Genomic DNA, 27,238 nt, shown 5'->3' on the forward strand with positions numbered 1-27,238 from the left:
CCTGCTCACAGTGTTCAGCTAGATCCGTTCCTGTTATCTTCTAGACTATTTACATTTAGTGCAGTGCGTCCTGCTCACAGTGTTCAGCTAGATCCGTTCCTGCTATTTACATTTAGTGCAGTGCGTCCTGCTCACAGTGTTCAGCTAGAGCCATTCCTGCTATTTACATTTAGTGCAGTGCGTCCTGCTCACAGTGTTCAGCTAGATCCGTTCCTGTTATCTTCTAGACTATTTACATTTAGTGCAGTGCGTCCTGCTCACAGTGTTCAGCTAGATCCGTTCCTGCTATTTACATTTAGTGCAGTGCGTCCTGCTCACAGTGTTCAGCTAGATCCGTTCCTGTTATCTTCTAGACTATTTACATTTAGTGCAGTGCGTCCTGCTCACAGTGTTCAGCTAGATCCGTTCCTGTTATCTTCTAGACTATTTACATTTAGTGCAGTGCGTCCTGCTCACAGTGTTCAGCTAGATCCGTTCCTGTTATCTTCTAGACTATTTACATTTAGTGCAGTGTGCCCTGCTCACAGTGTTCAGCTAGATCCGTTCCTGTTATCTTCTAGACTATTTACATTTAGTGCAGTGCGTCCTGCTCACAGTGTTCAGCTAGATCCGTTCCTGTTAAATTCCTACTGACAGGCAGGCTTGTCTGGTTACAGTATATAAAGCTACCTGAAGAAAATTACAGGTGTTCTATTTGATCCTATTAGTACCACGGTCAGGCAGCTAGACTATTTACATTTAGTACAGTGCATCCTGCTCACAGTGTTCAGCTAGATCCGTTCCTGTTATCTTCCTACTGACAGGCAGGCTTGTCTGGTTACAGTATATAAAGCTACCTGAAGAAAATTACAGGTGTTCTATTTGATCCTATTAGTACCACGGTCAGGCAGCTAGACTATTTACATTTAGTACAGTGCGTCCTGCTCACAGTGTACAGCTAGATCCGTTCCTGTTATCTTCCTACTGACAGGCAGGCTTGTCTGGTTACAGTATATAAAGCTACCTGAAGAAAATTACAGGTGTTCTATTTGATCCTATTAGTACCACGGTCAGGCAGCTAGACTATTTACATTTAGTACAGTGCGTCCTGCTCACAGTGTTCAGCTAGATCCGTTCCTGTTATCTTCCTACTGACAGGCAGGCTTGTCTGGTTACAGTATATAAAGCTACTTGAAGAAAATTACAGGTGTTCTATCCCAGCTTAGTGCAGCTACAGGCCATTAGTATGTCTGGAAGGCCAAGAAGGAGAGGCAGACAGTCACAAGCCAATAAGAGAGGGCAAGCAGGCTCTGTGTCTAGTGCTGGTCGTGGAGACGGTGCATCCTCATCAGCACGTGGCCAAGGGACACGCTTGGCCTTTTTTTCGGCAGCTGGCCGTGTTGAGCCGCAACATGCGGAAGACTTGGTCGAGTGGATGACCAAGCCGTCCTCATCCTCCTCATCCTCTCTCATCCATGCCCAGGGTGCTTTGTCTGGCAAAGCAGCGGCCTCTTCCCTCAGCTCAATGTCATCAGTGACTCCTTCCCTAGCTCCACCATGTCCTCATGAGGATTCCCTCGAACTGTTTGACCACAGTGTTGGGTACATGCTCCAGGAGGATGCCCAGCGTTTGGAAGGCTCTGATGACGATACTGAGCTCGATGAAGGCAGTAACATGAGCACGGACAGAGGGGGTGCCCAAGAAGGACAGCAATCTGGCAGTCATGCTCCCCCTGCTGCAGCATACTGCCAGGTTTGCTCCAGTGATGAGGAGGGAGGGGATGATGAGGTCACTGACTCAACGTGGGTGCCTGATAGGAGAGAGGAGGAGGAGGAGGAGGAGGAGGAGGAGGCGGCGGCACATCACCAACGAGGCAGGATGCCCTCCAGGGGCCAGCCTAAGGGCAGCACATTGACTGCATCACACCCCAAAGCTCCACATGTGCAGGGCGCTGCAGTCTCTGCGCGTTATTCAAAAAGTTCTTTGGTGTGGGCCTTTTTTGAGACGAGTGCATCAGATCGCACCGCTGCTATTTGCAACATATGTCTCAAGCGTATCTCGCGTGGCCAAAACATCTCCCGCTTGGGTACCACATGCTTGACCAGACATATGTTGACCTGCCATGCAGTTCGTTGGCAAGCGTATCTAAAAGACCCACACCAAAGAACAAAGAGGATCTCTCCTTGCTCCTCATCAGCTGAGATTTCCAACCCCACTAGACCTTCAGTCCTCTCTGAGACCTGCAGTGAGAGGAATGAAGGTGTAGAATTAGGTGTGTCACAGCCAAGTACTTGTGGGCAATCTGCTTTTGGTACACCGACGTCAGATTGTACCAGGCAAATTTCCCTGCCCCAGCTGCTGCACCGCCGAAAGAAGTTTGCTCCCAGCCATCCACATGCCCAGCGGTTGAAAGCTAGCTTGGCAAAATTGCTAGCACTTCAACTGCTGCCTTTTCAGTTGGTAGACTCTGCCCCCTTCCGTGAGTTTGTGGAATGTGCGGTTCCTCAGTGGCAGGTACCCAAACGCCACTTTTTCTCACGGAAGGCAATTCCGGCTCTCTACCGGCATGTGGAAGGCAATGTCCATGCCTCGCTGGACAGGGCGGTCAGCGGTAAGGTGCATATTACCGCTGACTCATGGTCCAGCAGGCATGGACAGGGACGTTACCTAAGTTTCACGGCGCATTGGGTGACTCTGCTGGCAGCTGGGAAGGATGCAGGACAAGGTGCAGTAGTGTTGGAGGTTGTTCCGCCACCACGCCTCCAAAATGCTGATTGTGACACACCTCTCTCCTCCACCCCCTCCTCTTCTTCTTCCTCCATGGCCTCTTCCTCGGAACCAGCGGTGCTCTGTAGGCGTTCAAGGGGCTACGCAAGTACGCAGGCCAAAAGATGCCATGCGGTGCTTGAGCTGGTGTGCTTGGGGGACAGGAGCCACACTGGGGCAGAGGTTCTGTCAGCTCTGCAGGGGCAGGTTCAGAGGTGGTTGATGCCACGCCAACTTAAGGCAGGAATGGTGGTTTGCAACAATGGCACCAACCTCCTCTCTGCCCTCCGACAGGGACAAATGACCCATGTGCCCTGTTTGGCTCACGTCCTTAACTTGGTGGTGCAGCGGTTCTTGGGCAGGTACCCGGGCTTACAGGATGTCCTGAGGCAGGCCAGGAAAGTCTGTGTGCATTTCCGCCGGTCATATAATGCCAGTGCTCGGCTGACGGACCTCCAAAAGGAGTTTAACCTGCCCAAGAACCGCCTAATCTGTGACATGCCCACCAGGTGGAACTCAACGTTGGCCATGCTGCAGCGGCTGCACACGCAGCAGAGGGCCATCAATGAGTACCTGTGCGACTATGGCACCAGGACAGGGTCAGGGGAGCTTGGTTTTTTTCCCCACGCCAGTGGGCCATGATCAGGGATGCATGCACTGTCCTGTCACCATTCGAGGAGGCCACGAGGATGGTGAGCAGTGACAGTGCATGCATCAGTGACACTGTCCCCCTTGTCCACCTGTTGGAGCACACGCTGCGCGGAATAATGGGCAGGGCACTTGAGGCAGAACAGAGGCAGGAAGAGGAGGACTTCCTTAGCTCTCAAGGCCCCCTTTATCCAGACAGTGTTCCTGCGTGCCCGCCGATCACACAGGAAGAGGACGAGGAGGAAGAGGAGGAGGAGGAAGATTGTGTCAGTATGGAGGTGGAGCCTGGCACTCAGCATCAGCAGCAGTCTTTAAGGGATCAGTCCCAAGAAACACATGGACTTGTACGTGGCTGGGAGGAGGTGGCTGCGGACCATGTCGTTCTTAGTGACCCAGAGGACTCCGGACCGAATGCCTCAGCAAACCTACGCTGCATGGCCTCCCTGATCCTGCAAAGCCTGCGTAAGGATCCTCGTATTCGTGGTATCAAGGAGAAGGACCAATACTGGCTGGCAACCCTCCTTGATCCACGTTACAAGGGTAAGGTTGCGGACCTTATCTTGCCATCGCAGAGGGAGCAGAGGATGAAACATCTTCGGGAGGCCTTGCAGAAAGGTCTGTGCAACGCGTTCCCAGAGACTGGGAGGTTACAAACTCCTGTTTCTGGACAACGTGTTGCTGAGGCTTCGGTCAGTCAAAGAAGGAGCGGTGGAGAAGGTGGCCGTCTGACCGATGCGTTCAGACAATTTTTTGGTCCGCAGCCCCAAGGTATGATCGGTTCCAGCAACCATCGCCAGCGTCTGTTTTACATGGTGCAGGAATACCTAGGGGCAAGATCAGACTTGGACACCTTTCCCACCGAAAATCCTCTGGGTTACTGGGTCTTGAGGATGGATCACTGGCCAGAGCTTGCACAGTATGCAATTGAGCTACTGGCCTGTCCTGCATCCAGCGTTCTTTCGGAACGCACATTCAGTGCTGCTGGAGGCGTGGTAACCGATCACAGGGTGCGTCTGTCCACCGACTCGGTCGATCGGCTGACCTTCATAAAAATGAATGAGTCTTGGATCACCACCAGCTACCAAGCACCTGATGCTGATGTAACCGAATAATTTTTTTTGAAATCTCAGATCCCTTCAAAGACTGCCTATGCTGATGCTGAGTGACTATCCCTGAGTAATTATCCTCTTCCTCCTCAATCATCACGCTGATAGCTTGTAAGAACATTTTTGGTTCTGGGCGCCACCACCAGTGCCTAAGGCACAATTTTTCAGCCCCTGTTTAACAGGGGCGTGTAATTACAATTTTTGATGTAATACTTTGCAGCAGGGCTCGTTCCTGCATTCCAACTAGAGTGTCTGTGAGGGGTTGCAGTGTTGTGGCACCAGCACCAGTGCCTAAGGCCCAATTTTTCTGCCCCTGTCTAACAGGGGCGTGTAATTACAATTTTTGATGCAATACTTTGCAGCAGGGCTCGTTCCTGCGTTCCAACTAGAGTGTCTGTGAGGGGTTGCAGTATTGTGGCACCAGCACCAGTGCCTAAGGCCCAATTTTTCTGCCCCTGTCTAACAGGGGCGTGTAATTACAATTTTTGAAGCAATACTTTGCAGCAGGGCTCGTTCCTGCGTTCCAACTAGAGTGTCTGTGAGGGGTTGCAGTGTTGTGGCACCAGCACCAGTGCCTAAGGCCTAATTTTTCAGCTCCTGTTCAACAGGGGCATGTAATTACAATTCTTGATCTAATATTTCACAGCAGGGCCCTGTGAGGGCTTACAGTGTTGTGGCCACAGCAACACCTAAGGCCCAAATTTCTGCTGAGTATATAGGGCAGGACCCTACTTTCAAACATCTAACTTACAAACGACTCCTACTTGCAAACGGAAGGAGACAACAGGAAGTGAGATGAAATCTACCCCTAGGAAGGGAAATTCTCTCCTGTAAGAGTTAATATGGGAAAACAATTTCTCCTTTCCACTGATGCTTTCCAATCCTTGTTCCACAAAAAAACCCAAATTTTCAAAAAACATTTTTCATTGGGACAAAAAAGTGAGGTGAAATCTTCTGAAGAGGAGGAAAGACAGCAAAACAAATGTATGTATCAAAAATTCGAAGCCTGCAGTGATCCTGGATAGCAGCAGCAGGGAGGAACACGAAGGCAGTGATTTCTACTGACCATACATCAGTGAAATGCGATCTAGATCTTTTACATCATGGTCCTCCTGATATGCGGATTGAGTCCATCTCATTGAAAGATCCTGTCCGCCCCCCTTCCTTGTGTGGAGACCTGAGGAGCTGTTTTTCCCCTGAGTGGAGGTTCATATTAAGCTGATTTACAGCTTACCTCTGGTAAGCGCACATCTTATTAGGTGGAGGATTTCTCACTGGGTGTTATATGTATATAATCACCGATTGCATCTGCCTTGGCTCCGAGGACTGTGTGTTTTTGTGACTGTTTAGTCACTTTCCTACTTCATTTGGGACTTTTATTTTTTAGTCACTTGTTCTATTTTCACTTTCATTAGAATTTTGGTGTTTCAATATTTTAATATTTTTCAATATTTTTTATATTTGATGAATTGTATTTCTATGCACGTAATCATGTCTGTTTAGTTACGTCACATGTCATTGTTCTTAGCGCGGTCTTTTTTGATTATTTTTAGCAAAACAAATGTCACAGGGGTGATAACCCTTCCCTATGTTTTCCAAAAAGCTTAGAAAAGATTTTTTGGCTGGAGCTAAACACGTTAAAAATGTTCAAAATTACAAACAGATTCTACTTAACAACAAACCTACAGTCTCTGTCTTGTTTGCACCGCCTGTATACTGCTGTTCAGAGTATATAGGGCCTGGTGGCCCCACACCTTTCCTTATTTTAATTTGGGTGCGGGGTTCCCCTTAATATCCATACAAGACCCAAAGGGCCTGGTAATGGACTGGGGGGTACCCATGCCGTTTGTCTCACTGATTTTCATCCATATTGCCATGACCCGACATGACATTAAACCCGCAAGCAGTTTTAAATGAGATTTTTTCCTTTAAAAATGACATTTGGTGCAGGGACTGTTCTAAACATGGGAAACACGCGTCACTTTACAGGCATACTATAGACACCCCCCAGGTACGATATTTAAAGGAATATTTCACTTTTTTTTTTTACTTTAAGCATCATTAAAATCACTGCTCCCGAAAAAACGGCCGTTTTTAAAAGTTTTTTTTGCATTGATACATGTCCCCTGGGGTAGGACCCGGGTCCCCAAACCCTTTTTAGGACAATACCATGCAAATTAGCCTTTAAAATGAGCACTTTTGATTTCGAACGTTCGAGTCCCATAGACGTCAATGGGGTTCTAACGTTCGTGCGAACTTTCGGTCCGTTCGCGGGTTCTGGTGCGAACCGAACCGGGGGGTGTTCGGCTCATCCCTAGTCCTCAGGAAGGATGTGCTGGAAATAGAGTAAGTACAGAGAAGGGCAACAAAACTAATAAAGGGACTGGGGGACATTAGTTATGAAGAAAGGTTACGAGTACTGAACTTATTCTCTCTGGAGAAGAGACGCTTGAGAGGGGATATGATTTCAATTTACAAATACCATACTGGTGACCCCACAATAGGGATAAAACTTTTCCGTGAAAGGGAGTTTAATATGACACGTGTCCACTCATTAAAATTAGAAGAAAAGAGGTTTAACCTTAAACTGTGTAGAGGGTTCTTTACTGTAAGAGCAGTAAGGATATGGAATTCCCTTCCACAGGCAGTGGTTTCAGCTGGGAGCATCGATAGATTAAAAAACCCATTAGATATGCACCTGAATAACCTTAATATAGAGGGATATACAATGTAATACTCAGGGCTGGACTGGGAATAAAAACCAGCCCTGGAAATAATTTCATATCAGCCTCATAGCATTATTATACCAGCCCAACAGCCAGGGGCGGATCCAGAGTCTAGTCTCGGGAGGGGCACTGCCAGAAAATATATTTTTTTGGGTACATTTATCGGGGAAATGGCTGGTGTTGGCGCTTCAATCATCACGGCACCATGGTTGTTATGGTGTCAGGATGATTGAAGCGCATTATTACCATAATTACATTTGTTATAAAAAATTAAATAGTTTAACTCACCATAATGCAGAATCAGTGGGAGCCCCGAGTGTGTCACTTGCCACGTCACCTGTCACTAGATGCAGATTGTCACTTGCCACGTCGCCTGCCACGTTGCAGATTGTCATTTGCCATGTCACTTGCCACGTCGCCTGCCACTGTGCGGATTGTCACTTGCCACGTCGCCTGCCACGTTGCGGATTGTCACTTGCCACGTCGCCTGTCACCAGATGCAGATTGTCACTTGCCACGTCGCCTGCCACGTTGCGGATTGTCACTTGCCACGTCGCCTGTCACCAGATGCAGATTGTCACTTGCCACGTCGCCTGCCACGTTGCGGATTGTCACTTGCCACGTCGCCTGTCACCAGATGCAGATTTTCACTTGCCACGTTGCGGATTGTCACTTGCCATGTCACTTGCCACGTAGCCTGCCACATGTTGCGGATTGTCACTTGCCACGTCGCCTGTCACTTGCCACCTGCTAAGGTGGTCTCTTGTGTCCCAGAGACAGGCAGCAGAGAGATGATGTAATCTCTCTGCTGCCGCAGCTGCCTGCATGGAGGGGGGGAAGTTGAACTGCAGGGATGCAGGGCGGGCGCCGAGAGATGATGTCATCTCTCTGCTCCCCCGCCCACCGGCTCCCTGATTGGTCAGCAGGCAGCAGCCCGCCCACAAACACATTGAGCGGCGGCTCTCCCTCGCCTATGGAGCCGCCCGGCGGCTCCCTCACTTACTCCCTCATTCACCGAGCCGCCCAGCGGCTCCTTCAGTCACCGAGCCGCCCAGCGGCTCCTTCAGTCACGGAGCCGCCCAGCGGCTCTCTTAGTCACGGAGCCGCCCAGCGGCTCCCCCAGTCACTGAGCCGCCCAGCGGCTCCTTCAGTCACCGAGCCCCCCAGCGGCTCTCTCAGTCACCGAGCCGCCCAGCGGCTCCCTCAGTCACCGAGCCGCCCGGCGGCTTCCTCAGTCACCGAGCCGCCCGGCGGCTCTCTCAGTCACGGAGCCGCCCGGCGGCTCTCTCACACACCCTGCTCTCAGTCACCTGCATTTCTCGGAGGGGGCAATTGCCCCGTTGCCCCCCCCCTGGATCCGCCACTGCCAACAGCATAACGTCATTATTTTCTTGTTCATAAAAGGGAAAACCATGCATTTTAAAGCACATTTGAAGAGCGTATTATATATAGATAAGACAGATATGAAAGCACATAGGGCTAGGGATATATATATATATATATATATATATATACACACATATATGTATATAACAGAAAATTCCAGTTAAAAGTGGTAAAACTGAAGCAGTCATCAAAGGGGGACACCTGGGACTCTGGGAATGTGGGGGGGACTCTGGTGACCAGAGACCACCTTCTGCAGAAAGAATACACTAAGGTAAGAGGGGCTGGGTTACGGATATAAGGGGGAAACCTTTATATCAGTGCCCCCTTACATTATTGTGTTCGCTCCCCCCTTACATCAGTAACCCCCCTCAGACTGGCCTGGCGGTGCGGTCACTGACCTCCTCTCAGGTGCACCTTGCAGGGCTCAGTCAGTCGGCTCCAGCTTGGTGGCTCTGGTTTTCCTATAGTCTCCTCTACACAGTCCACACATGCCTGACTTCTCCCATGACCCCCATCTTGGCGGCTCTCCCACTCTTGACTTCTCTCCAGACTCCCTCAGAGACTGCAGACATGATATAAGAAAAGAGATGGTCAGAGGTTGCGGACATGATACAAGAGATGGTTAGAGGCTGCGGGCATAGTACAGAAGATGGTCAGAGGTTGCAGACATGATACAGGAGATGTCAGAGGCTATGGACGTGTATTATAGGGCCTCCCCGGGCTCCTAGGTCGGAAGGCTGAAGCCTATCCCGGGGACACCTGGCTGCTAGGCCGCCTGAGGCCTATCCAGAAGCAGGAGAAGCAGCATAGGGTTGGGAATAAGATTGGAGTCCAACCAAATTGTGAAGGTTCAGCCGGACGAGAACCAGTTGTGGTCAAAGGTAGAAGAGAAGCTGTCGCCACCAAGGGACAATCCATTTTACTACCAGAGACTACAATGAGTAAGCTTGAAAAAGTACAAGAGCAGTCTTCTCACCAACCGGGGACGATGAAGAAGTGGGAAAGCTCCAGCAAGTGCCAAGCCAGGGACCCAGCAGGATGGGGTGGTGATGCTTGAGAAGTATACAGTGGGATAGCTGTGGAGGAGCTCAGGAGATCCAGTGACAACTGGGATCTTGAAGTCTAGTGAGAGACTGGGAGCTCAGTGAGTGAAGATCTACAGTGAGATACTTTTTTTTACACATGGTAAAATGCTCATTTTAGGTCTGAAGAATTGATAACCCCCCCCCCCCCCCCCAACATATTATATATTTTATGAAGGCAGATACCTTGGAGAATAAAATTGTGGTGATTGCAATTTGTTACACCATATGATATCAGAACAATCGGATACAGTATCTCACAAAAGTGAGTACACCCCTCACATTTTTGTAAATATTTTATTATATCTTTTCATGTGACAACATTGAAGTAATTACACTTTGCTACAATGTAAAGTAGTGAGTGTACAGCTTGTATAACAGTGTAAATTTGCTGTCCCCTCAAAATAAGTCAACACACAGCCATTAATGTCTAAACCACTGGCAACAAAAGTGAGTACACCCCTAGGTGACAATGTCCGAATTGGGCCCAATTAGCCATCTTTCCTCCCCGGTGTCATGTGACTCATTAGTGTTACAAGGTCTCAGGTGTGAATTGGGAGCAAGTGTGTTGCTCTCACTCTCTCATACTGGTCACTGGCAGTTCGACATGGCACCTCATGGCAAAGAACTCTCTGAGGATCTGAAAAAAATAATTGTTGTTTTACATAAAGATGGCCTAGGCCATAGGTGTGCGCAGCCTATTGCATTAGGGTGTGCATCCCAAAGTTCCAACACACATAAATGCCACCTTCTGTCACAGGAAGGGGGCTCTGGTGGTGGGAGTCAGTCGATTGGGAGCATATTATGGTACACCCTAAATACTGGTGTAACGTGTTCCTAAAGTTGAACCTAGACTTTTATATAATGGGGGCATTTACACTGGCCACTGGCACCCCCGACCACCCACCTGGTGCTGCTTCTGGATAATGCTAATGCACATGGGGTGATTAGGGTGTGCCCAGGCACACCCGGCACACCCTGTGTGCACACCTATGGCCTAGGCTATAAGAAGATTGCCAAGACCCTGAAACTGAGCTGCAGCACGGTGGTCAAGACCATTCAGTGGTTTAACAGGACAGGTTCCACTCAGAACAGGCCTTGCCATGATCGATCAAAGAAGTTGAGTGCACATGCTCAGCTTCATATCCAGAGGTTGTCTTTGGGAAATAGACGTATGAGTGCTGCCAGCATTGCTGCAGAGGTTGAAGGGGTGGGGGGGTCAGCCTGTCAGTGCTCAGACCATATGCCACACACTGCATCAAATTGGTCTGCATGGCTGTCGTCCTAGAAGGAAGCCTCATCTAAAGATGATGCAAAAGAAAGCCCACAAACAGTTTGCTGAAGACAAGCAGACTAAGGACATGGATTACTGGAACCATGTCCTGTGGTCTGATGAGACCAAGATAAACTTATTTGGTTCAGATGGTGTCAAGTGTGTGTGGCGGCAACCAGGTGAGGAGTACAAAGACAAGTGTGTCTTGCCTACAGTCAAGCGTGGTGGTGGGAGTGTCATGGTCTGGGGCTGCATGAGTGCTGCCGGCACTGGGGAGCTACAGTTCACTGAGGGAACCATGAATGCCAACATGTACTGTGACACACTGAAGCAGAGCATGATCCTCTCCCTTCAGAGACTGGGCCACAGGGAAGTATTCCAACAGGATAACGACCCCAAACACACCTCCAAGATGACCACTGTTTTGCTAAAGAAGCTGAGGATACAGGTGATGGACTGGCCAAGCATGTCTCCAGACCTAAACCCTATTGAGCATCTATGGGGCATCCTCAAATGGAAGGTCGAGGAGTACAAGGTCTCTAACATCCACCAGCTCCATGATGTCGCCATGGAGGAGTGGAAGAGGACTCCAGAGGCAACCTGTGAAGCTCTGGTGAACTCCATGCCCAAGAGGGTTAAGGCAGTGCTGGAAAATAATGGTGGCCACACAAAATATTGACATTGTGGGCCCAATTTGGACATTTTCATTTAGGAGTGTACTCACTTTTGTTGCCAGCGGTTTAAGCATTAATGGCTGTGAGTTGAGTTATTTTGAGGGGACATCAAATTCACACTGTTACACAAGCTGTACACTCACTACTTTACATTATAGCAAAGTATCATTTCTTCAGGGTTGTCATATGAAAATATATAATAAAATATTTACAAAAATGTGAGGGGTGTACTCACTTTTGCGAGATACTGTATATTCTGTAAAAATACACCTAAATTAATGATAGCGTGTAGGCAGGCTGCCTTCTGTGAGTTAGTTAGCTTTGGCTGCCCAAGCCAGGGGAAAGGATTTAATGCTTTTACCACCTTCCCCGGGCTACGATTGCAGGCTTTCTGGGGTCCGGCCTCCCATACTGTGTGATATAAAAGGGATAGGGGTCCAGGTCCCTGCCATGCACAAAAGTGACAGGTGAGAAGAAGAGGGTCACTGGGACTTGCCTGCTTCAGGGAGCACCGACTCATCGGGATACCGTCATTATGGACACTGCCTTTCTGGACACTCTATTTATGGATCTTACACTTAAAGCGGTTGTAAACCGCTGGCCTTTTTTTTTTGTTCTTACCTGCAATGTAAAGGCATAATGTGCTAGCATAGCATATTATGTGAAACTTACCTGAAAACGAAGCCTTCCAGCAATGCAATGTCATCACTGGAGGCGGCTTCCATCTTTACCCATCTTGCTTCCGTGTTCGCGGACTCTGGCTCTATGACTGGCTGGAGGTGATGCGCGCCAGAGCCGCCGGACAAGGCACAGGTCTGAAGGAACAGCACGGTGGCCGTTCCTTCAGAACGCTTACACTACCTATAGGTAAGCCTTATTATAGGCTTACCTATATGTACAATTTAGTGATGGAAGTTTACTTTCTCTTTAAAGCGTTGTTACCCCAACACTTCATATTCCTGATAAGTGCCTGCTGTACCATGTACTTGTATGAGAAAGTATCCCGTTCTCTTTTTAAAAAAACTGACCACACTAAGCAGGAGAGCACACCGTGGTCAGTTCTCTAGCTGTGCTTGGAACTCAATTTGCTCTCCACCAATAATCAGACTTGTCATGACACGCCCCCGCTGCACAGCCTTTCACTGGGAAGCTCAGTGTGCCGCTGTTTCTTCTCCCCCTAGCTCTTATGCAGCTGAGAACAGAGGGAACGTGACCACTTATAAAAAAAAGGGAAAAAAGGAATTTATAAGGTTTTTTTATATCTATACAAAAATGTTTTGCATTTCATTTCTATTTTAAACGGAATGGGTTGTCTTACAAGGTGATCGTTTACAATCACTTTAACCACTTAAGGACCGGAAGATTTTTCCCCCTTAATGACCGGGCCATTTTTAGCGATACGGCACTGCACCACTTTAACTGACAATTGCGCGGTCGTGCGACGCTATACCCAAACAAAATTGACGTCCTTTTTTTCCCACAAATAGAGCTTTCTTTTGGTGGTCTTTGATCACCTCTGCGTTTTTAATTTTTTTTCACTATAAACAAAAAAAATGAACAATCTTGAAAAGAAACCAATATTTTTTACTTTTTGCTATCATAAATATCCAAAAAAAACAAATAAAAAAAAAACAAATTTCTTCATCAGTTTAGGCCAATATGTATTCTTCTACATATTTTTGGTAAAAATAAAAAAAAAATCGCAATAAGCATATATTGATTGATTTGCGCAAAAGTTATAGCGTCTACACAATAAGGGATATATTTATGGCATTTTTATTATTCATTTTTTTTTTTTTTTACTAGTAATGACAGTAATCAGCAAATTTTTAGCAGGAATGCAACATTGCAGCAGACAGATTGGACACTTTTAAAACTTTTTTGGGACCAGTGACATTTATACAGCGATCAGAGCTAAAAATACCCACTGATTGCTGTATACATGTTACTGGCAGGGAATGGGTTAACACTAGGGGGCGATCAAGAGGTTAAGTGTTACCTAGGGAGGTGTTTCTAACTGTGGGGGGTGTGTAGTGACTGCGGAGGAGAGAGATCGCGGTTCCTTCTTACTAGGAACAGCAGATCTCTCTCTACTCCGCAATCAGAAAGGTGATCTGTCTGTTTTTCTGTCACCGCCGGCCATGCAGATCGGCTCCGGGGTTGGGCCGCGGGCGCGCCCCCTATAGCCCTTAAAGTGGCCACCGTACAGCTCTGACGATTCGGGGAGCCGACGGCGGCTGGTCGGCAAGTAGTTAAGGACTCTTCCTGTGCAGGTATGATGGGGCAGCCACAGATAGGTTTGGTTGGGGATAGGGACATTTTACTCTGTTACATCTGTAATGCCAAGTTTACAGTAAAGTTGTTTCAACTGCTTTCAGCTTGGTCTGAAGTTATTCAAAGAGGTGAATGTTGGGTTCTGGTGTATCCTAAAGAACCAGGGTCTGTAAAAGCACTATGGGTTATGCGTAACATCTCTACAAATGGTTAACTCAGCAAAAGCAAAGAAGAACAGGTAGCTGCCATGGGTAGGGAAGGGAAAAACAGATACAGCAACCAGTTGTTTGGCATGGTACCTGGTTAGGTGACAGGTCCTCCAGTAGCGAGGGGGACTCCCTCCATAGCCGTTTGTCTCCTCTGGTCACCAAGAGCAGTCTAGCATTACGGACATCTAAGGCCTGATCACTAGGTACGGGAAGCAATGAGCACGCCTGGAGCCCCGGTATGTGCTCGGCAGGACCCCAAAAGTAACAGAGGTTCGCTGGACAGGTGGAGTGGGCTCAGGCTCAGCACGTCCCTCCTAATGCAAAACCTACCTAACCTGTCAGCCTTAACATTTTTCAGATTGTTAGTATTTTGATTTTACTAAACTGTCTTTCTTTCTTCTTTTTTACTTACCATTGCTATAACAGGGGGAGGGGGCTGATAAGTGGATTCTTTCAATTATCACGCTAAATACAGCCTTCATTAGCTGGAAAAATGATGTTTGATATTAAAGAACAGAGTTATGCTGGCCATACACTATACGAAAAATCGGCCAAAATTCGGTCATTTAGACCGTTCGTTCGTTTTTCGGCCAGTTAATGGGCACAAAATCCATAATCGTTTGGACGTTTTTGAGCCGAAAAAGTGAAGGACAAGTTTGGAAATTTTCTGCTGAACGAACGATAAATTGAAAGGTTAATGTGTTTCCTGTCCGAACTGTCTGCACTGGGTATATGTAAAAAAACGAACAAAAAATGTATTTATTTATGTCCACTGAACGATTTATCACTGATTACATGATGGCACCATTGTTTGTGCTCACGACCGAACGTTCGTTTTTCGAAAATGGGTTCGGCCGATTTTTCGAATAGTGTATGGCCAGCATGAGGATGGCCATAGATGGAGCGATTTTTGTTCCTGCAATCCCTTATCAACACAGTCAGAAGCTATTGTGTTCCTCGCAAAGCCGTCCTCAACAGAATAACACAGTGAATGTTGTTAGCGGCTATAATAGCTGCTAACAATAATCACGTGTAAAATCCAACAGGCTGGTTGTACCTACGTTGGTCGATCGATCAACTTGGGTACATTCGGCCTGCCCATACTCCACTGAACAGGCAGCGATTCGAACCATCTATGGCTGGCCTAACCCCAACCCCATACCTCCCAACTTTCCGAAATGGCAAAGAGGGACACCTGTTAGCAAAAGTATGGAGGCATAGGACACGCCCCCTGAAGGAGGGACAGAGGGACATTGTTCCAAATGAGGGACAGTCCCTCCAAATCAGGGACAGTTGGTAACTATTCCTAACCCTAGCACTAAACACAAAACTAACACTGATGCTCTCCCTGTACCTGCGTGGGTTTTCTCCGGGTACTCCGGTTTCCTCCCACACTCCAAAGACATGCTGGTAAGTTAATTAGATTCTGTCTAAATTGGCCCTAGTATATGAATGTGAGTTAGGAAACTTAGATTGTAAGCTCCTTGAGGATAGGGACCGATGTGAATATACAATGTATATGTAAAGCACTGCGTAAATTGACGGCGCCATATAAGTACCTTTAATAATAACAATAATAATAATAATAATACTTGCCACAGCACTAACCCCAAAACTTTATTGCTGACATGATGACCTTTGGCTTTCATATTGATCTACAATATTTATTTGTATTAAATCTTTCATTTAAAGTTAAACATTTAGTACATGATGCATCCATGATACATTGCTTGCACAACATGCTGTGCTTTCATATAAGAAAGCCTAGCACTACTGCATCACTTTATAAATGCTCCTACACATGGGATATCCAGTTGGCTCATTCAATTTTCTTTATATGTAAAATGATATCCTATAATTAAAGTGGTTTAGTCATAAGGTTTTTTTTACCGCAATGCATCCTCTGCATTAGGGTGAAAAACCTTCTATGTGCAGTTCTCCTCGCCCTGTGTCTGAGAGCAGCGACTCTTCTGCTCTCTCCCTCCTCACAATTCAGACTGATAGCAGAAGGAACCACTGGTAGGAGATTTCCACTGCAGCCTATATACACACCCACATGTGTGATGCCAATATCATGTGACCCGGCTAGCTCTGAGAACAAGTAATTATTCTCTCCAGCATAAAAGACACAACTGAGCATGTGCAGGTTGGCTACCCTGCCTATGGTGTCTGTTTTATGAATGGGAAAACAATTGGAATCGCGTTAGAGAGGACTTGTGTCCTGGCATATGGTCACTAGGCATATGGTCACTTCGGTTCGCACCAGAACATGCGAACAGGAAAAAAATTTGTTCGAACACCGTTAAAGTCTATGGGACACGAACATGAATAATCAAAAGTGCTAATTTTAAAGGCTTATATGCAAGTTATTGTCATAAAAAGTGTTTGGGGACCCGGGTCCTGCCCCAGGGGACATGGATCAATGCAAAAAAATTTTTAAAAACGGCCATTTTTTCAGGAGCAGTGATTTTAATAATGCTTAAAGTCAAACAATAAAAGTGTAATGTCAAAAATCAGGTATATAAAAATCCGCCCACTCATACACCCAAAAACGCTGCGCTGATGGAAAATAGTCTTAATCTAAGCTGCTGCTTAAATAATATCAACCATAAATGAAAAAAATTGGTTCACCACAATCTCGCCCCAAGTGAACTCAAAATAGCAGCGCTAAAGAAAACCCTAATTATAAAGTGACATATAGTGAAGAGTGAAAAACAAAAAATCAACCAGTGATATAATTATATCATCACTCTTCCCTATTAATGTGCATCAAATGATATGATCAAAAATTCACAGAAATAGTGCGCAAAACCAATTATGTGAATAACATATCTGTGTACACAAAAAAATAAAATATATAGTTCAAAATATATGTGTAAACCAATGTGAATCAATCCACAAATATACTAATAAGTGTCCACAAAAAGTCCAAAAAAAGTCCAAAAAATGTGTAGTTCCGTGACGTGATACAGTGCAGATCTTCACTTAAAATAAATCTTCCACCGCACCTCTGTGACTGTGAGTCCACTCCCCTTAGGTAAATAAACTCACCAGCTCCTTTTGCCCCCACTCTCGTGTCAGGGCCACCAAGCCTTTATCCCACACTGCAAGGGGAAATGAATGATCTCCAATGGTACACCTTTACCTATCCAGAATGTGATGCCAAAGAGCTCTCTCCGCATGAAAAAAGAAAATAATCCAATAGTGCAATAACGTAATGATATTTATTAAAAATAACATACTCCTCCACCATTAAACTCACATCTTTAAAATTCACTGCAAGCCCAAAATAACACAGCACAGCAAGCTGTCACAGCATAAACTCCAGTCAGTAAAACCAGTGTATGGTGGTCGCGGCGGACCCTGGTACTGCGCTCTCAAAATACCCGTCTCACCCGATCCCTGGTGTTGATAGGACCCACTTCCGCACTTCCTCGTATGGCGCTCCCTGTCACAGCGTCCTACGTCACAAGCGTTCGATTGCCGTGTAGCCACGCCCCGACATGTTTCGTCATGAAGACTTAATCATGGGATTGTCTTCATGACACCGGAGGAAGAACCAGAAGAGCCAGAAGAAGAAGATGAAGGAGGATAGAAGAAAGAAGAAGCATTTAAATAAAGGAATTGTCAAAAACTGTCTCTTGTCATTTTTAACATTTTTGACAGTTTTTTAGTGAAATGGTAGGGGTAAGTACCCCCTTACCATTTCACACAGGGGGGGGCGGGATCTGGGGGTCCCCCTGTTAAAGGGGGCTTCCAGATTCCGATAAGCCCCCCGCCCGCAGACCCCCACAACCACCGGCCAGGGTTGTGGGGATGAGGCCCTTGTCCTCATCAACATGGGGACAAGGTGTTTTGGGGGGCTACCCCAAAGCACCCTCCCAATGTTGAGGGCATGTGGCCTGGTACGGTTCAGGAGGGGGGGGCCGCACTCTCGTCCCCCCCTCTTTTCCTGTGGCCTGCCAGGTTGAGTGCTCAGATAAGGGTCTGGTATGGATTTTTGGGGGGACCCCACGCCGTTTTTTTTTTTTTTTTTTTGGCGCGTTTTAAATGGGTTTTTTCCTTCGAAATGTCATTTTGCTGTCAGACTGTTCTAAACACAGGAAACATGCGCCCCTTTACAGGCATACTATAGACACCCCCCAGCTACGAAATTTAAAGGGATATTACACTTTTATTGTTTGACTTTAAGCATTATTAAAATCACTGCTCCTGAAAAAACGGCCGTTTTTAAAACTTATTTTTGCATTGATCCATGTCTCCTGGGGCAGGACCCAGGTCCCCAAACACTTTTTATGACAATAACTTGCATATAAGCCTTTAAAATGAGCACTTTTGATTTCTCCCATAGACTTTTAAAGGGTGTTCCACGGCATTCGAATTTGCCGCGAACACCCCAAATTGTTCGCTGTTCGGCGAACTTGCGAACAGCCAATGTTCGAGTCGAACATGAGTTCGACTCGAACTCGAAGCTCATCCCTAATGGTCACCAATCCACAATAGTCTTTGAACGTGTATGAATGAACAATATAATAAAGTGAAACATAAGTGATGACAAAGTGATAGTCCATCGACCATAAATTGCTTAATAAAAAATATATAAATATATAAAACCTAAGTCCATGTGCAAAGAATAAATCACCCATGTGATATATACAAATACATGTTCAACGAAAAAAATCTTGCTGTAAAAGGAAAAGTGCTTGATCCACCACCACAGGTAAACAATGGCCGCTTACCAGAGACCCATGATCCCCCACTACAGAGGATCAATAAGGGCTGTTAGAAGTAAGGTGTTCCGGATGACATCCGATGGACCGGGAGCCTTAGAGTGTAGTGGCACAACAAGTGGTGGAGAAATTCAAGCTAACAGGGGCTGGGACACCAACTCACAATGGAGTAGCTTTATCTCTAGCAGAGAAGACCTGTCTCCTTCCCAGACTGAGAAGTCTGTCCTAAAGGTCATGTCTCTGAGTCACCTAGGGGATTAGATAATTAGCTCATGTTAATTAGATTTCTGGTGAGAGGTTGTATTTTCATCCAGCTGTATATATTTGAGTGAGATCTCAAAATAAAATTCATTCCTGTTTGACCCTCAAGACAGAGCCTCATCTCGTACTTGGGCGGAGAATTATTCGTATGGGTTTCTTGTTCGGCCGGTTGGAGTGTTCGGTAGCTGCCTTTGTGTTCGGGAATGGAATGTCCTAAACGACTTTAACCCCTTTCATACTCGGGGTGTCATTACATGGGTTTAGTAACACCATAGCTCCCAACTGTCCCTGATTTCGAGGGACTGTCCTGGAACAATGTCCCTCTGTCCCTTATTCCTCCTCATTTGTCCCTCATTTTGGTCTGATCTATATAGATGTATATAAAATGCACTATTTATCTTTTAAAAAATGTTTCCCAGTGCTAAATCTTTCGTCCAGTTTCTAAATGCTGCATTTGTAAATACCAAAAGCCAATATAAAGGAATAGTAGTGGTAAAAAGCACTTGTGGGTTTAACTACCGTAATCATTTTTTTTATACAATTTTCTCCTTTAAGGGGGCGTGGCAGGGGGCATGTCCTATGCCTACATACTTTTGCTACTAGGTGTCCCTCATTCCCATTTTGGTGTGTGTAACACTTTAAGGTCAGAACACAAGATATTAACAGCAGTGTGGTTAAAAAAGCTCGGTCCTTAGGTGGATTTGATGCCTCAAACTCACGACCTGCTGGCAGAAGGGATGGAAAAATAATATCCATTTTTTTTCTTTTATATATTTATCTGACAAAAAATAACAAAACATTTTACCTTTCAATTCTGAACATTGCAAAAAAACTAAGGTGATGCATAAGAAAAGACAAGAAATTGCTTTTTAAAAAGGCTTTGGTTGTGTTTTTTAGTATTATTTTATTTTTTTTAGATGTTTTTAGATTTCAATATTTTTTTTATTTTTTTTTTTTTATTTTAGATTGCCTTAGTGTTCTCCTACCACTTCCTGAAATGCAAAGAGAGAAATGCTTGAAGCTTTGTCTCATTAGAGGCATCTTACCTCTTACAGTGGAGAAGAACATACACAAGTGGCTGTACATTTATTTACTCAGTGTCCTGATTAGATCATTACTAGAGGTTAATTTTCCATCCTGTTTACCGGCATGCATTGATTAGACTATCTATCATACTTACCACATTATAATTAATGCTCCACCTTTTACAGATATTGATGGCAGCTACAATTGGTCTATATGAGACTGTATGTTCCTGTAATCAATCAAGTACTATCATTATTCCAAACTACAGTAATCAAAGAGGGTCATAACTCATAGCTGGCCCCTTTTTAAATTATTTTGAGGGACATTTCATTGCTGAGCTGGTGACTCATAAGTAACACTGTCTTATTTTTCCAGGATGTTGTGCTCCTTGATATAGCACTTTACTTGCATTTAAAGACTAACATTGGGCACATTTTCAAAATTTAAAAAGAGGTGTTAAAAATAAAAAGACAGCCCAGGCTGCAATATTCACTATTAATCCAAAGCTGTCCCCAGCAGTACTTCTTTTTTACCACAAGATGTCCTCAGTCTTCTGCTTTGAATGATGACAAGCGTCACCCAACCTGGAGGAATGAGAAGATATTATGAGTGCAGGGCGTTGGGTGCTGCAGTCATCATGCCCCTCTCTGCATCACCCATAACCGCCCACCGGCAAATCAAAAAATGGAGACGACCCAGCACATCGTGTGGCCAGTCTTAAGGCTCTGGAGACTTTACAAAAAGATGTATTCTTTATATGCAAGAAGTGTGAGTACCTGTTTTGACCTGGTATCAGCCTGTTGGAGTCCCTGTACAGCAGATCTCTGAGTATAAGAAGCAGCATGAGTAGCCAATTATCTTAGGTGCTGACAATAAGCATGATCATATAGAGAGAGAGCAGAGAGATGAATTCATGACTGTGCTGTATCCCCTTTAACTGTCCGGTCAGGGGCTGGGGATAGTCCAGGACAATCTGGGCTCAGAGGAAGTGGGTTGAACGATGCTGGCCACTGACTTTAGGACATCTAGTGGCAGAAAAAAATTACTGCTGGAGAAAGCTCTGGATTGAAGGTGAATATTGCTGTAAAAGCTGGTTTTGTTAATTTATCTTTTAAAAGGGGTATTCATTTTTATTCTGTGATTGCACAGAAACATAGAAGAGTGATGACAGAAAAAAGACCAAGTGTTCCATCGACTCCGTCCCATTTTTATTTATTTATGATATATACAGTGGGTAAAATAAATATTAAAGTGGCTGTAAAGTTAGGTTTTTTATCTTAATGCATTCTGTGCATTAGGATAAAAAGCCTTCTGTGTGCAGAAGCCCCCCTCAGCCCCCTAATACTTACCTGAGCCCCATCTCTGTCCAGCGATGTCCACGAGTGTCTCGTCCGTCCGGGACTCTCCCTCCTGATTGGCTGAGACACAGCAGCTGTCAAAGTCAGTTAGCCAATCAGGAGCGAGAGGAGGCGGGGCCGATCTGCAGTTCCGTGTCTGAATGGAGCTGCAGCTCGGCTGAGGTGCCCCCATAGCAATCTGCTTGCTGTGGAGGCACTGAACAGGAGGGAGGGGCCAGGAGCACCAAAGAGGGACCCGAGAAGAAGAGGATCTGGGCTGCTCTGTGCAAATCAATTGCAACAGAGCAGGTAAGTATAACATGTTTGTTATTTTTTGTAAAAAAAAAAAACAAAAAAAAAAAAAACGAGAATTTACAATCACTTTAAACACGTCACCATTTTTCTAAGTAAATATATTTCTAAAGGTGCTAATAACATGAAATTTTCACCATTTGTCAGTAACAACCCATGCAATCCATACATACAAAGAAACCAAAACAAATAAGTTCAGAAATTAAGTTATGTGTAATAAAATGGAATGACACAGGGGAAAAAGTATTGAATGCACGAAGAAAGGGAGGTGCAAAAAAGGCATGGAAAGCCAAGACACCAGCTAAACTCTATCAGTAATTAGAAAGCAACCCTGCCCCTTGTCAGTGCAACTTAAATCGGAGTTCCACCCACATATATATATATTTTTTTAGTCATCCGTTCTGCTTGTATGAATAAGATACTGTAAAGCATGTTTTGAATATAATCGCGGTTCGAGTACATAATTTTTTTAATATTTACTTACCTTCGTTTTCGGCTTCCTGAGTGCTTCCATCTTGATTGTGGGCATATGAAGCCCGCTAGGACTCTGTTCCGTGATAGGGTGCTGCTGGCAACCCAGTATGCCCCTCCCGATCTCAGGCATGTCCATTCTACACAGGGCGTAGCGCAGGCAGCGTGTCTGGTTGCCATCACAATGGGTGGCGACGGAGAAAGTGCCCATCCTGTTGTTGCCCACTAACTCCTGGGAACGATGACACACATCTCCCAGGAGCCTAGGCGCCACAGGAAATGACGTACATCGCTGTGGCCTGGAAGGAGGCAGAATACAGGAGACACCCTAGCAACAAGCTTCACAAAGTAAGGAAAAAAAAATAGTCAAATGTTGTTCACGTTGCTGGAATGGTCAGATTGAGCTAAAGATGAAATTATGGGTGGAACTCCGCTGTAATGTCAACTGGTTCAGTCTCAACTGATGGCCTATAAAAAGGTCTCCCATTATCAAGGTATCATATAAGAAATATCTCATGATTGGTAAAAGCAAAGAACTCTCTCAATACCTTCACAACCTTATTGTTGCATAACATACTGATACTTTCCCGGAAGTGGAAAGAACATAATTTCACCATAAACTGGCCACGACCATGTGCTCCTTGCAAGATTTCTGACAGAAGAATAAAAAGAATTATTAGAAGAGTTGTTCAAGAGCCAAGGACCACTTGTGAAGAGCTTCAGGAAGACCTGGAATTAGCAGGTACAATTGTTTCAAAGAAAACAAGTGATGCGCTCAACCATCATGGCCTGTATGCATGCTCACCATGCAAGACTCCATTGCTGAAGATAAAGCATGTTGAAGCTGGTTTAAAGTTTGCTGCACAAAGTTTAAACAAGCCTGTGAAATACTGGGAGAATATAGTCTGCTCAGATGAGACCAAAATTGAACTCTTTGGATGCCGTAATATACACCATGTTTGGAGGTCAAATGGTACTGCACATCACCCCAAAAACACCCCCATACCAACAGTAAAGTTTGGAGGTGGGAACATCATGTGTGTGGCTGTTTTTAAGCATACGGTCCTGGCAAACTTCATGTCATTGAAGGAAGTATGAATGGAAAAATGTACCAAGACATTCTTGATAAAAATCTGCTGCCATCTACCAGGATGATGAAGAAGAAATGAGGGTGGACATTTCAGCAAGACAATGATCCCAAACACAAAGCCAAGGAAGCTCTCAAAGAAAAGAAAATAAAGCTGCTAGAATGGCCCAGCCAATCACCTGACTTGAATCCAATAGAAAATCTATGGAAAGAACTAAAGATCAGATGTCATAGAGGAGCCCCACGGAACCTTCAAGACTTTAAGACTGTTTTTGTGGAGGAATGGGCCAAAATCACACCCGAGCAATGCATGCGACTAGTTTCTCCATACAGGAGGCGTCTTGAAGCTGTCATTACCAACAAAGGATTTTGTAAGAGGTATTAAATACATTTCAGTTAGCATGTTCAATACTGTTTCCCTGTGTCATTCCATTTTATTACACATAACTTAATTTCTGAACTTATTTATTTTGGTTTCTTTTTATGTATGGATTGCATGGGTTGTTACTGACATGTGACAGTAGGTAATGTAGCACTAACTCACGGTGGAGCTGCTGATTTTTAGCAGGCTGTTACCGTCACCTTTTTCCCCTGTAATTTCACCAGTACCGGGTCTAGGGTCCCGTTGAGCTTACTGTCAGACAATGTAGGCAACAGTCACTTGAATATTTTTCCAATCCTTTAATGGGAGATAACTGGAAGAAGTAGCAGTAAAGAGGTAGATGGAGTCTGTCCCATAAATACCCTCTCCCAGAATGCAACTCGGAGGACCACCTCCTCCGAGTTATCTCCGGGACAGAAGAGCACTCATATATTTCAGCTTGTTGCTTTTCCAACACCGGCCTATGATAACAACGACACCCACAGGCACAATGTGGAACTGCACACAACACAGCCAAGCTGGAACAGAGGCTAATCTAACACTAAATTGAATCTGAACTATGTACAAAACAGATGATCCACTAAATTTACCTATAAGCGGTAGACTGGAAAATCTACCAGCGCTACATACTACCCCCACTACAGTAGACGTTGTCCTCAACGTCTGTCAAAATACAACTCTCAAGCCTGAGAGTAGGTACTTGAACTTAGAACTTGGATGAGAAAGAAGAAAGACAGTATAGAAAATATTACAGTTTCAACATTTATACAATAATATATTCACATCAAACATGTCACAAAACCCCACTATCTACCTAGCTGAAAAGCCTAAAAGCTTGATAGGAGATCTGATTGTTCCTGAAAGAAACAAAGTTAGACACACACAAACATGTATAAACAATTTAGGAGCAAAGCCTCATTCCAACAAAAGCCTCATTCCAACACTCTCTTCCCACATATTTTCCTTTTAATGGAAATGAACTCAAATAACTTGACTAGTCCATCCCTATCTCTGGGTAAATTATATCTTTTCGATAAAGGAAATCCAGTTAGCAAAAAGTCTTTGGGTTTGAAAGCGCTGAGATGAATATAACCTCTTGACCACGGAGATCTCTAAACACTATCTGACTATATACCCCAAAGTTCTTTTTCTTTTTTAAAGAAAATAGAAGACAAGAGTCCCTTTGGATAATCACCAATAAAACCGGGGATCTGGCAATGTCAGTTTCCTCCCCTGTTTATCCACGGTGGTGATAAAATAAACAATGTCATCTTTTCCGGGTCTGCAAATGACCACTTTGTCAGCATAGATGTGCCGACTATAGTTCCAGTGCAGCAGACACCCATTAAAACGTTCATCCATGGCAGCAGAATAACCAGCTCTCCAGAAAGGTTTCGGCACAGACAAATAGTCCCAAACAGCTTCACGGTACCACTGTTCCCGGTTGGTCTCAATTTCCTGCATAATTTCCTGAGTATCATAGGGAAATTCCAGACCATATTCTGTGGCAACTTGTTTGGTGAGCACTCTCTGTAAACGAACAAGTCTAGGTTCTATTTTTCCCTAAACCAGGAGGCACACAAGAGTTTGGTGATTTGCACACCATAGATCCAATGGGTATCGGCTCAGATTCAAACGAACTAGCAACTTTAGACAATGTCTCCTTATTAGTACTGTGCAGCTCCACACAAGGCAATGTCTTCCCAGAATTCAGGGCTGTCCATTCTGAGAAAGTTAGGGCAGAATCAACATCTTCTCCCTGGGCCCACAACAATTCCTGTGACATTGTCTCAAACAAATCATCACCGGAGAGATCTGACATAGAATCTATCTCCGAGTCTCTCAACTCTTCTGCTGGCAAATATTTACAAAGAGTCCCAGATATGTTCCCCTTTGATCTCTCACTTGTTCCTGACGTGGACTTCTCCGGATCCATATATTTCTCCGGCTTCGGGTTTAGGTAGTCTCTGGGGTAGGCCTCGAACACGGCCGCGGGAAGGCTTCACATATCCCACCTTCCTCTGGACAGGTGCAACAGGGACAGGTGTGGTAGAAGTAGAAATAAAGGTAATGTCCGCTGATGAAGCGGTAATAGCGACATCTCCCCCTGAAACACTCTCAGTAGCAGACGAGGTCACGGCCTGTTGCTCTCCAACAGCAATAGCAGCAGTTTCCACTGTGGCAATACCTGTAGCCCAATCCACACGATAAGCACGGGGCGACATTGTAGGTTGCTCCACTGTGAACAAATATTCTCCGCACTGCAAACATCGGACAAATGGACGGAGATGTATGGCCAGTCCTTCACACTTTTGGCAAAGCATGCCCAGCCCTTCGATATCTCCAACTGTGTATAGTACGAATCGCCCCTGCGGCATCAGACGGATGGCGGTATCTGTTAGCAGGGTTCCGGTCAGCATAGCACCTGCAGCGGTACTTGTAGGGAACATCTTGGACCCCATAGTTGAGGGTACCAATGGGAAAGAAGACATGACTGCACTCTCTGATCCTCTCAATACGATCACGAGGCTTCTCTCTCTCTTGGTGCCAAACACACATAACCCGCGTCCCATGCGGCAACAAGTAGGTTAGGCTCCTCCCACTTGTTCTTCTGATCACGTAGCTCCCGGGCTTTTACTTCTCACCCGCAGCCTACGCAGTCAGGAATTAAGTCCTGCAATTTAACCCCTTCTTTTCCTGGAAAAAGTGACAAAGTCCAGAAACCTCCTTCAACATAAACTCCCGGTGAAATTCTTTTCAGGGCTGCTAGAGTAACGGCAAACAATCCCGGACGATAGGGGTGCTGAAATTAATCGTTGCATCGATGCATCGCGATTCGTGTCCCCGATGCGGCATCGATGCATAAGGACCGGAAAATCGATGTCCGGTGACGTCATTACTAGCCCCGCCCCTCCCGGGAAAGCGCTCCGAGTGTATTTTTTAAAATGACTTTATTTTAATGAATGTTGTATGACAATAGATGCTGTGCCCCCGCTGTATGTGCTTTTTAAAAAACAATGTCGCTTTATACCGAATTTCGCTGTAGTAGTACGATCATGTGACTCCCGGCCCGTCCCGCCCCTCTCCGCTCTCCTCTTCCGTCTCCTGAGTCCTGACGTCAGCGGGGATTTCTCAGTCCCGCCCGCCTCTCTTCTGATACGATAACTATAGTCAGCGAGTGGGACTGAGAATTCCCCACTGACGTCAGGACTCAGGAGACACGTGAGAGGAAAGCGGAGCGGAGAGGAGAGAGGAGAGCGGAGAGGGGCAGGACGAGCCGGGAGTCACATGATCGTACTACTACTGCGAAATTCGGTATGAGGTGACATTGTTTTTTAAAAGCACATACAGCGGGGGCACAGCATCTATTGTAATATAACATTAATTAAAAGAAAGCAATTGTGGGGGGTTAGTGATGGCTGCATTTAATGGGCACAGGTGGCTGCGTTTGGGCACAGGTGGCTGCGTTTGACGGGCACAGGTGGCTGCGTTTGGGCACAGGTGGCTG

Source organism: Aquarana catesbeiana, linkage group LG12, assembly GCF_042186555.1.
Source record: "Aquarana catesbeiana isolate 2022-GZ linkage group LG12, ASM4218655v1, whole genome shotgun sequence".
Classification (NCBI taxonomy): Eukaryota; Metazoa; Chordata; class Amphibia; order Anura; family Ranidae; genus Aquarana; species Aquarana catesbeiana.